General features: G+C 39.0%; 1 non-coding gene across 1 annotated transcript; it reads right to left on the bottom strand.

Moving 5' to 3' along the window:
• Positions 1 to 1,635: 1,635 nt before the first annotated feature.
• Positions 1,636 to 1,773, bottom strand: LOC114811827. Its single transcript, XR_003759523.1, has one exon. It is a non-coding gene; the product is annotated as a small nucleolar RNA SNORA7 (small nucleolar RNA).
• Positions 1,774 to 11,530: the final 9,757 nt, after the last annotated feature.

The raw sequence follows: 11,530 nt of genomic DNA, 5'->3' as shown, positions 1-11,530 counted from the left end.
TCTCCCAAACACTTAATTCAGTAATCTGCACACAGAAAGCACTCGGGAATATGATTCATTGATTAATTAAATGCAAATGGAAAATGCGCAAGGTGTTTGGTCTTCAGGGTGCTCACAATCTAGAAATATAAGAGGAAAGCAGGAATTGGAGACAGATACGTATGGGGTGATGAAACATGAAAGACGGGGCAAATACACAAAATGAAAACAAAAGGCATCAGGTTGCAGTGGCTAGAGGACAAGAGTTTCTGGCTCCTCATGGCTCAGAGTCAAAAGTATAGCCAGAGCCAGAGCGACAGCTACAGCAGCCACCAGCCTTCCCAAGGTTGTGTGGAGGCCTAGTGCTGTTTTCTCCTCTCCTTATACAGACCTTCTTTCCAAACTTCCATCAACATTTTTCTACAAAAACCTTCAGATCATGTCACCCACTCTTCAAAATACTCTCCTGGTTGTCCAGCCACCTCCACATCAAACAAAAACTACTCACCATTAGCTTTAAAGCACTACATTACCTTTCCTCCTCCTACCTCACTTCACTTCTCTCCTACTACAATCCAGCCCACACACTTTGCTTCTCTAATGTTAACTGTCTCACTGTGCCTTGATCTCACCTATCTCACCTCCAACCCTTCACCCAAGTTCTGCCCCTGGCCTGGAATGCCATCCCTTCTCAAATGTCCTGCCTCTGGTCTGGAATGCCCTCTCTCCTCAAACCTGACTGACAGTTACTCCTTTCAAAGCTTATGGAAGTCACATCTCCAGGAGGCATTCCTTAAGTCTCTCCTTTCTTTAGTCCAACTCCTTTCTGCATCACCCTGACTTGTTCCCTCTTTTCTTTCCCCCAGCCAGCTATATTACAGTTATGCACATATCTGTAGTTTTATATATATATATATATATATATATATATATATATTAATGTCTGTTTCTCTCCCTCTAGAGTGTAAGCTTGTTGTGGGCAGGGAATGTATCTGCTTATTGTTGTTTTGTACTCTCCCAAGCAACTAGTACATTTTTCCTCACACAGTAAGTGCTCAGTAAATACGATGGCATGAGTGAATGAATTTTCATCATCTTCTCAATCCATTCAATTTACCCACATCTTTTTAAAATATTCAATGATCAAATTGAAAAGAGCTTGACAAATATAGAGAATATAAAAGGATTGTTTTCTATTCCTGCACATCCTACTATTATCAAAATGTCCTAATACCCTATCGATTTCATAATAATGATGATAATGGTATTTGTTAAGCGCTTACTATGTTCCAAGCACTGTTCCAAGACTAATTTTCAGCTTCTAATCATCTTTGACTCCCCAGGGCTTTTTTCTTTCTTTCTCACCTTCTGTTCCTAGGGTGGATCAGCAACCTCTCCTCCAGTGCTTTCCAGAGATATGGAATGTTTCTTGTCATGTCTTATGCTGGTGAGTCATCTCCGACCCTTAGCAACACCATGGATACATTCTCCCAGAACGCCCCACCTCTATCTGCAGTCGATCTGGTAGCGTAACCACAGAGTTTTCTTGGTAACAATACAGAAATGGTTTACCATTGCCTCCTTCCACAGAATAAACCTTAGTGTCTGCCCTCGACTCTCTCCCATGCCACTGATGCCCAGCACAGGTGAATTTTGACATGTGGCAGATTGTCTTTCACTCGCCAGTCACTGCCCAAACTAGGAATGGAATGGACAGGCCTCTGCTTGACTCTTCCTATCGTAGTTAAGACTGGTAGAATACTAGAAACTCTCCAGATGTGACCCTGATAAGGGCACGGAATGCTTTACTTGGCATCAATTTTCTGCAAGAAGCAGCACATCCAAACTACATTCCTCTAGACTGTAAGCTCACTGTAGGCAGGGAATGTGTCTGTTTATTGTTATAGTGTTCTCTCCCAAGGACTTACTTCAGTGCTTCAAACACAGTCAGTGCTCAATAAATACAACTGAATGAATTTTGCTGCCAGGATCATTTTTCTATAAAAATGTTCAGTCCGTGTTTCCCCACTCCTTAAGAATCTTCAGTGGTGCCCATCCACCTCCGCATCAACAGGACTCCTCACCATCGGCTTTAATAATAATAATAATAATGTTGGTATTTGTTAAGCGCTTACTATGTGCAGAGCACTGTTCTAAGCGCTGGGGTAGACACAGGGGAATCAGGTTGTCCCACGTGGGGCTCACAGTCTTAATCCCCATTTTACAGATGAGGGAACTGAGGCACAGAGAAGTTAAGTGACTTGCCCACAGTCACACAGCCGACAAGTGGCAGAGCTGGGATTCGAACTCATGAGCCCTGACTCCAAAGCCTGTGCTCTTTCCACTGCGCCACGCTGGCTTTAGAGCACTCAATCCCCTTACCCCCTCCAAACTTACCCTGCTGCTCTCCTACAACCCAGCTTCTACACTTAAAATGCCTGTATCTACCCCAGTGTTCAGTAGAGTGCTTGGCACAAAGTGAGTGCTTAACAAATACCACAATTATTATTATTATTACACTTCACTCCTCTAAAGCCAACATACTCACTGGGTCTTGATCTCATCTATTTTCACCACCAACCTTTCCCCCATGTCCTGCCTCTGTCCTGGAACATTCCTCCTCTCCATATCCAACAATTATTTTCCCTATCTTCAAAGTCTAATTGAAAGCAATCTCCTCCAGGATGCCTTTCATCTCTAAGCCTTCATTTCTTCTTCTCCCACTCCCTTCTGTGTCACCCTGGCACTTAGATTTATCCCTCCCTCAGCCTCCCTGCCAGAGCCCTTATATATATATTCATAATTTATTTGTATTAATGTCTGGTTCCTCCTCTAGACTGTAAACTCATTATGGGTAGGGTACTTGTCTACCAACTCTCCAAAAGTACTTAGTATAGTGCTGGGCACACAGTAAATGTACTGTACTGTCAGCACTGTACTCATCCGCTCAACTGTATATATTTTCATTACCCTATTTATTTTGCTAATGAAATGTACATCGCCTTGATTCTATTTAGCTGCCATTGTTTTTACGAGATGTTCTTCCCCTTGACTCTATTTATTGCCATTGTTCTTGTCTGTCCATCTCCCCCGATTAGACTGTAAGCCCGTCAAATGGCAGGGACTGTCTTTATCTGTTGCTGACTTGTTCATTCCAAGCGCTTAGTACAGTGTTCTGCACATAGTAAGCGCTCAGTAAATACTACTGAATGAATAAATGCTCAATAAATATGATTGATTCATTGATTTATTCATCAGAGAAGACCGTGAGCTTGTTGTGGGCAGGGATTGTCTCTATTACTGAATTGTACTTTCACAGGCACTTAGTACACTGCTTTGCACACAGTGAGCACTCGAGAAGCAGCATAACTCAGTGGAAATATCCCAGGCTTGGGAGTCAGAGGTCATGGGTTTGAATCCCAGTTCTGCCACTTGTCAGCTGTGTGACTTTGGGCAAGTCACTTAACTTCTCTGTGCCTCAGTTACCTCATCCGTAAAATGGGGATTAACTGTGAGCCTCACATGGGACAACCTGATTACCCTATATCTACCCCAGTGTTTAGAACAGTGCTCCACACATAGTTAGCGCTTAACAAATACCAACATTATTACTATTATTATTATCATTATTATCAAAACGACTGAATAAGGAGAACTGCTTAGATGGTGTGTCACTGTCTATTACCTTCCCATGCTCTCCTCATAGTGCTGGTGTGATTACTGAATTCAAGGACTTTATTCGGTGTTCTTGCCTTGATGGGTGATGTTGAGCTCAGCTCACAGGTGACATTGAGAAATTCACGATGAACCTGGCAGTTTCTTTTGCAGGAGTTCCAGGTTTGCAAGGCACTTTAGCAAGTGTTGTTTATAATAGTATCATCCTGAAACTACTTCAGGAGGTTATTGTGTTTGGAAAACTATGTGCCTATAGCCCCAAAGACTGGGATAATTCATAGGAAGAAGTGGGTAATACTGTAGATTTAATTAACTGTCTTTTAGGACTGCATTCTCAACGTCAAATTTAAGTACATAGACTGGAGTAACACAGTTAATGCTCACTGTTGCATGCCAAATACAGTAGATGAGTTTTTAACAAATAATAGAAGAGTGCTAAAATGGTGTACAGTAACCACTCATGAGATTAAATCATTCATTAGTAATTTACTATCATTAAGGAAATAAATTTCTTTACCAAGAAAATAATTTAAATGTAAACAAATTCAAATTGTGTTTACAAATACAGTATGCAAAAGACAAACCAGTCTTGCTTGCTGTAAATTATGGAAACGACTTAACTGCTTATGGGTGAAATACTAGAGCAGGAAGGCAAAATAAATACAAGGCAATGCATGCCCAGAATTCACTAGAAATGTCATGCCTCACATTTTTTTTCATTAATTGTCTTACTCTATGTTTTCTATTGAGACATATAGAAGAAGTTGCAAATTATTTTAGCTCATTGTTAACTTGGCTAAAAAATGGCCATTATCTCATATTTTACTAAAATGGCTCTGATATTATACTGTCCTGTTATTTTATAATTCGATGTGATCTTGCAGTCAATAATACACTTTGAAGAATTAAATTTCAAACCTTTGGATGTTAGGGCATCCCTCAATTATTTCCTAAATAAAGTTACTTACCTTGTAGGTAGGTTTCAGGATTCAACTCTAGGAAAGGAATGTGTTATTGTTCTTTTTTTTTTTGGCATATTTCGTTGGTGACTTTATCCTATGTAAGAAACACTGTTAAGAATAGAGCTCTAAACTTCAAAATTTCCTTCCTCCTATGCACATAAATTTTCCATCTTGAAGTTTCTCTAAAATGGTTTTTAAATTTAATTTTCCTGATTTTTTTTTTCAGTGAGGGGAAAATGCCTCCAGGCAGCAACCCATTAGAGTTCTGCCTTAACTAAGTGGATTATGGAACTTGGTAACTAAACCTGAAAATATCTTCTTAAGAGGTGCCCGAGCTTAACTATCTTATACTGTAAATATGCAAGGCACTTTGAATATAATTGGATCTTCCTAATACCCATATGGAGTTGAATGTGGCACAAGGGAAATGGTGGATAAATTTTGGCAACTAGACTTAAATATAATTCTCTAATGGCAAAGTTTGGAATCCTAACATTGTTAGATATATTTTTTGCTAATTAGGTGCATCTCCAGTTTATACCTTCACTGGTTAACTTGCAGAAAAACCCTCTGTCCACCTTGTATATCTAAAATTCCTACTTGGTAAGCCATAGTGTAGGGAATATAAAGTCTAATTCCCAAAGGTAGGACCAATGTGGGACTGTAAGCCCGTCAATGGGCGGGGATTGTCTCTTTCTGTTGCCGAATTGTACATTCCATGTGCTTAGTACAGTGCTCTGCACATAGTAAGTGCTCAATAAATACTATTGAATGAATGAATGAATGAGAAACAGGAGTTTGGGAGGTTAGCAAGGAGGCAATACAGTAATCAAGATGGGATAGGATGGGATTGTATTAACCTGGTAGCAATTTGGATGGAGAGGAAAGGGCAGATTTTAACAATTTTGCGAAGGTGGAACCGACATTATTGAGTGAAGGATTGAATGTGTGGGTTGAATGAGAGAGTGGAGTCAAGGACATGGTCTTGTGAGACAGGAAGGATGGTGGTGCCATCTCCAGTGATGGAAAAGTCAGGGGGAGAGCACTGTTGGGGTGGGAAGGTAAGGAATTATGTTTTTGACATATTAACCTTGAGGTGACATCCAAGTAGAGATGTACTGAAGGCAGGAGGAAATGCAAGACTCCAGGGAGGGTGAAGGATCTCAGGGAGATGGAGATTTGGGTATCTGCATAAAGGTGGGAGTTGAAGCCATGGGAGCAAATGAGTTCTCCAAGGGAGTGGGTAAAGATGAAGAATAGAAGGCGACCCAGAACTAAACCTTGAGGGAAATTTAAATTAAGGGGTATGTCACCCATCCCCGGGGATGGGTTCGTTCGGAATTGGCGAGAGAGAGAGAGAGAGAGAGAGAGAGAGAGAGAGAGAGAGGCGGGGGATGGAAAGCCTCAGGTTTGTATAAAATTTATTCTGCAAGGCAAATTGAATTATTTGATTATTTAGACTCAACAAATTGAACTCCCTTTCAGGAGGAATATTCCATTTCAATTCCAAATGGCATCTAGCTTCCAGCCCCACGAGCGTTGAGCAGGACAGGGCACTCACCCATCCCATGGCTCTTTGGTGCAGGCCAAGCAGCCCTCTCACTCTCTGGACAGAGGCGACCTGCAGCCGGCCTGCTGCAAGTCTCCTTCCTCTGCACAGAAAGTTAGAGGCTGAAGGTATTTATCACCTATGCTCTTAGGCCATTCTAGCTTCTCACCTCAGTTTACCCAATCTCTGCCCTTCCCCCCTCCTCCATTCCTAATTTGATTGATATGAGGAAAAGGGGCACCTTCTGTATTCCCAGCTTGGGCTGTCAATCTGGCGGTTTGGGTGCTGGGGGTGGTATCTGACCCTCACTTCCCAGTTCTGCCTGCTGGCTCAGGAGGTCATGAGATAGCATTTGACCTCGAGATGGTCTGTACCCCAGAATCACCATGGGACAGGGTGGGAGATGCAGGTTGGCTTTGTGGAAAGGGCATGGGCTTGAGAGTCAGAGGTCATTGGTCGAATCAGCTGTGTGACTTGGGGCAAGTCACTTAACTTCTCTGTGCCTCAGTTACCTCATCTGTAAAATGGGGACTAAGAATGTGACTCCCACGTGGGACAACATGATAACCTTATATCTAGCCCAGTGCTTAGACCAGTGCTTGGCACATAATAAGTGCTTAACAAATTCCATCATCATTATTATTATTATAAAGGAAATCAAGACAAAAATTGTAGAAGGAGAAGCAGAATTTCAGACGCCTCGCAGCTCAGTTAGGTAGAGTGCTTGAAAAGTACCCTGTGGACTGTAAGCGCTTTGTGAGCAGGAATCATGTCTACCAATTCCATTGTATTGTACCCTCTGAGGTGCTTAACATAATGTTCTGCCTACAGTGAGCACTCAATAAATGTCATTGATTGATTTCCTTGATTGATTCTTTTACTCTGTCCAATCTTCTCCCAATCCATTTGTCCCAAAACCAAGATCTACATCAGCAGAGCTTAAATCACTCTGTTCAAATTCAAATTTATTAAATTCACCTGGGGAATATACTTACTGTGGACTTCCCAAACTAGTCATCTTATCACTGAAAGTTTCCTGCAACTCACCTCACTTTACCCCCAAACTTTGTGGCTGCAGGGCACTGGAGTTCAGGAACCTGCCAGTAAGGTTTACAGTGGCAGGAGGTTCTTCAGAGATGCAGAGGAGAAAGTGGAAATGGAATTAGAGTTGAGGTACAAACTGGGGACCCATGAAATAGGGAGAAACTGGGATGGTGCTGACGGGAAAATTTGAGATGGGAAAAGGGTTGAACCTTCAGAGAGTGGAGTATCCCACCTTTATGTAGCTCATCTGGAATAGGGTAACAGTTGAAACTTCAGAGGCTCCAAAGGCAAAGAAAGTTGGTCTTTTGGGGCTAGCTTTCACCATCTTCCTTGTTGAGAAGCAGCGTAACTCAGTGGAAAGAGCACGGGCTTTGGAGTCATGGGTTTGAATGCCAGTTCGACCACTTGTAAGCTGTGTGACTTTGGGCAAGTCACTTAACTTCTTGGTGCCTCAGTTACCTCATCTGTAAAATGGGGATTAAGACTGTGAGCCCCACGTGGGACAACCTGATTCCCCTGTGTCTACCCCAGCGCTTAGAACAGTGCTCAGCACATAGTAAGCGCTTAACAAATACGAACATTATTATTATTATTATTATTCAGCACCTTCTAAATCCTCTGTCATTATATCTTAGAGGTAGACTGGATGGTCAGAGCTGTCTCATCATTTAATACCTACATAATACAAGTTCCTGTTGCCTTTCTCTCTTAATACTGGCCAGGAACAAAGGGGTTTAAAGAAATCTATCAAAATGAGCTATTACCTATTCAAAAAGAAAGGATCATTTAAGGTAATGGACATAATCAGTAATTCTTCTCCGATATATATCTCAGCTATTTACTCAAGCTAACTTCAATTTTTCCAATTTTATAATTACCTTGTTACTACATTGCTATCTTAGCTACATACTCTGTACATATGCATCTCCTCAGATATTCTCAGGTTCTTCCATTAACTAGTGAAATGATGGCACAGTTTAGTTTATGATTAAACCAGCCATTCAAATTGAAGTATCACCTCCATACCTAAATTTTCCTTTAGTACTAAATAAGATATTTCTGAGGATAGCCATTCTCCAGTAAAGGAAGAAAGAAAGGAATTCTTAGGGCAAAGATGGTCTAAAAGCGGTGGCAAGAGATTAAGATGATTTAAGAGTGCAGATGGCAGATTTTTGGAAGGAAGGGATCATATTACTGATAAATTCCCTCTTTAATTACAAATGTGCAGAACATTATTTTTATAAAAATCATATCTATCGAATATGAAAAATCACAAAATTAAAATAAATATTTTTGCCAGAGTGAAAAACAAGATCCTTTCAGTTTTTTTTTTTTTCTAAAGAAGAAACTGGGTTCTTTTGCCTGGGGTTGTGTTTCAAATCCCACCTAACCTCCATTCCTTCTTAACTTTCTACAGTAAGAGAAAACTTTGATACTAAACACCCATTCCAACATTTTTTTTCAGAACCAGTTTTTTTTTTAATATAAAAAATACAATAACCCTACAACAAAACAAGACTGATGAGCTGTCAAGCAGAATGAGTCACTTCGTCGTTCCCTCCCCAGAGATTCTGTGCCAGTCCTTGGCAGCATCTCGAGCCCACAGCCCATCCAGATGATGCAATTCCAAGATTCCTAGATATGGAACCCACACTCTAATAGTTTTGTATATTAAAAATATGTGATACCACTAATTTTTCTTGATTAATTGATACACATTTTCCCAGACCGTAAAAGCTCAAAACAAATTGTAAATTCCTAGCCTTGAAAGATTAATTGTATCAAGTTTTTAATTTCCTTTCATCAAATCATATCTTGATGCATCAAAATTCTTTGGGCAGAGTAATTCTCATTAACAGATCATCAGAACATCTAATTTTTATTAAAATAAGATTTCTAGAATGACATATTAATATTTCAACAGCTACACTCTATTATATGTAACTGAGACTGTGTGTTTGACACGGTGAAGTGACCAGGACGTTACATTTGATTCTGTCAGCCAAGCAATATCACCGTGTTGTTACTATAACTTGAAAGTATGGCACTTTCAAACTATTCTGACACTGTGCATTCCAAATCTCTTTATATTGTGGCTGCTGGAAAGTTTAAAATGTTAAATAATCTCTGAAATTTGCCCTAGAAACTCAAGTTGGCTTATTAAGGTTTTTCTTGTTTTTTTTGTTTTTGTTTTTGTTTTTTTTTTTTCCTGTTTGAAAAACTTCTTTGTTTCACTAACGGCAAATCTCTTGTGTTTTGTAGCGTTGTTATTGAACAAGTTTAATGATTTGCTGAGGACCTCATCTAGAGGCATTACCAAGCAACATGAGATTAGAAACGTATGGTGGGGAAGGCTCTCCTAGAATAAATGAAAATATTTTATTCAGCTACCAAGAAGGGTCTCCAGAGATCAAATTAGAAGCTAGCTGTGAAGGGAGATGTTTAGGCATGCTCTGGAATTATTTATCAGCATTTTCTGCTTGTGCGAGAATAAGCAGACATTAAGTTTAAATTAAACAAAGGGGGAAAGAAAACAAGTTTTTTCAGTAATTTGACTGCTAATGATATTTCTGAATTATTCTCAGCTTAATAGTTTAAGTAATTTGCAATGATAATAATTGTTCCTGCTACAGCTCCGATAGTGTCGATTCTTTCTGTGCTAAAATTAACCCTCTTTAAAACCTTTAATGGACACGTAATTGCGAATTTATTGTGGGCTTTGTTAATTTTAAAATTTGTTTTCTTCTTGACATTTCTTTTAATTTAATTTAATTTTATTACATTCATCAACAATTTGAGAAACTGACTTAAAAGTCCATTAAAAGGGAATAAATGTTTTTTTTATGTTGCACTTGTTTGTCTTTATTTATAATGAGCCTTTGCTGGTAGATAGAATGAAGGCAGCTTAATTAGTACATTCAACATTAATGTGTTATTTTTTTTTACATACTCATTCAAAATAAATATGTTTTCAGGGTTTGTTGCCAAGAAATAAACCTTTAATGTGGTTTTAAAATTTTTCTTTGAAAAATTAGAGAGATGCTAAAATATGCTCCAGATAAACACGGAAATCTGGGGTTTAATCACGGTAGCATACGTCAGTGACAGTTGCACCCTGCATTAAGAAGAAAATTGTGTCCTGTATATCTAAAATTTTTAAAAAAGCTAACGAGGATTCAGAGAGGATAACAATTCAAATGAAAACTGAGATTTTAACTGGATTGCTCACTAATTTTAATACTTAAGAAGTGCTGAAAATATCTTTTGGAGTCAAGTGTTTTTGGTGTCCCTAGATAATGATATTAGCCTTCTTTGTGAGAATGATAGTTATTATCATTGATTAGATGCATCACTCAGAGCTGTAGTGTTTGTAGATGTTCACTGCATATGTTCAGTTTTTTTTGGAATACTTCAGTATACAATATCAAAATACTTTTTTAAACTGTTCCCACTGAGCTTTAGCTTTGATAGATTGATTTGTACCCGATATAACCAAAAATGTTGCAAATCGCATAGATCTGCACAATGTGAGCTAACAAAGGGATGGTACGATATTGCTCTGAGGATATTCCACTCTGAAGACAATCTCTCCCTGAGCTGTGCAAACAATGTAATTTTTGTTCTTTTTCCCTATGTGTTGTGTTCTTTACACAACACAGAGCCTCCGAGGCAGCAGTTTGGGTAGGTGTTGGGGGGGGAGGGAGGTGTGGGGAGGAGGGGAAATAAAAACAACAATAACAACAAAAAAATCTTGAGATTAACTACCAGGAGAATTTTAGATATATAAGGGAAATCCTCTGAGAGAATTTTAATACGAAGGACTTTATCAACCATATCCTCAGTTGTGTGTCACATATAGGGTGATGATTTATGCAAATTATTCTTACTAAATGTGAAACGCCACAAATTTTAGTGACTTTTCATCCTTTCTAGTGTTACCCCAACCTTCCAATAATCCTGCCTTGTTTTCTGGGTGTTAACTTGCCTGTTTATTTTTAGGGAGGCTGAAATGACAGGATGTAAAAAGTGAATAAAAAAAGATTTAAAAGGAATAAAATGACAAGAAAAAAATAAATAATAGATAAAATACATGTTCATGCCAGATAGGGAATAATTTAGGCATCACCAATTAGCTGAAATACAACAGCATTTATTTTATTAACTGTCTTAAAAAGGGCCCTGTTCCTGAATATTTAGTAACTGAAATTTCATTTCTGAAATTCTGAATATTGGCCCATTTTAGGTTATTTTTAAACCATTCAAGACCCTTTGGAATCTCCCTAAGACAAAGAATTCTATTTGATTTTATGCCTTTTAAATA

The sequence above is a fragment of the Ornithorhynchus anatinus genome, chromosome 4 (genome assembly GCF_004115215.2).
Source record: "Ornithorhynchus anatinus isolate Pmale09 chromosome 4, mOrnAna1.pri.v4, whole genome shotgun sequence".
NCBI lineage: Eukaryota > Metazoa > Chordata > Mammalia > Monotremata > Ornithorhynchidae > Ornithorhynchus > Ornithorhynchus anatinus.
The sequence above is the reverse complement of the archived record's forward strand: the minus strand, read 5'-3'. Positions and strand labels throughout refer to the sequence as shown.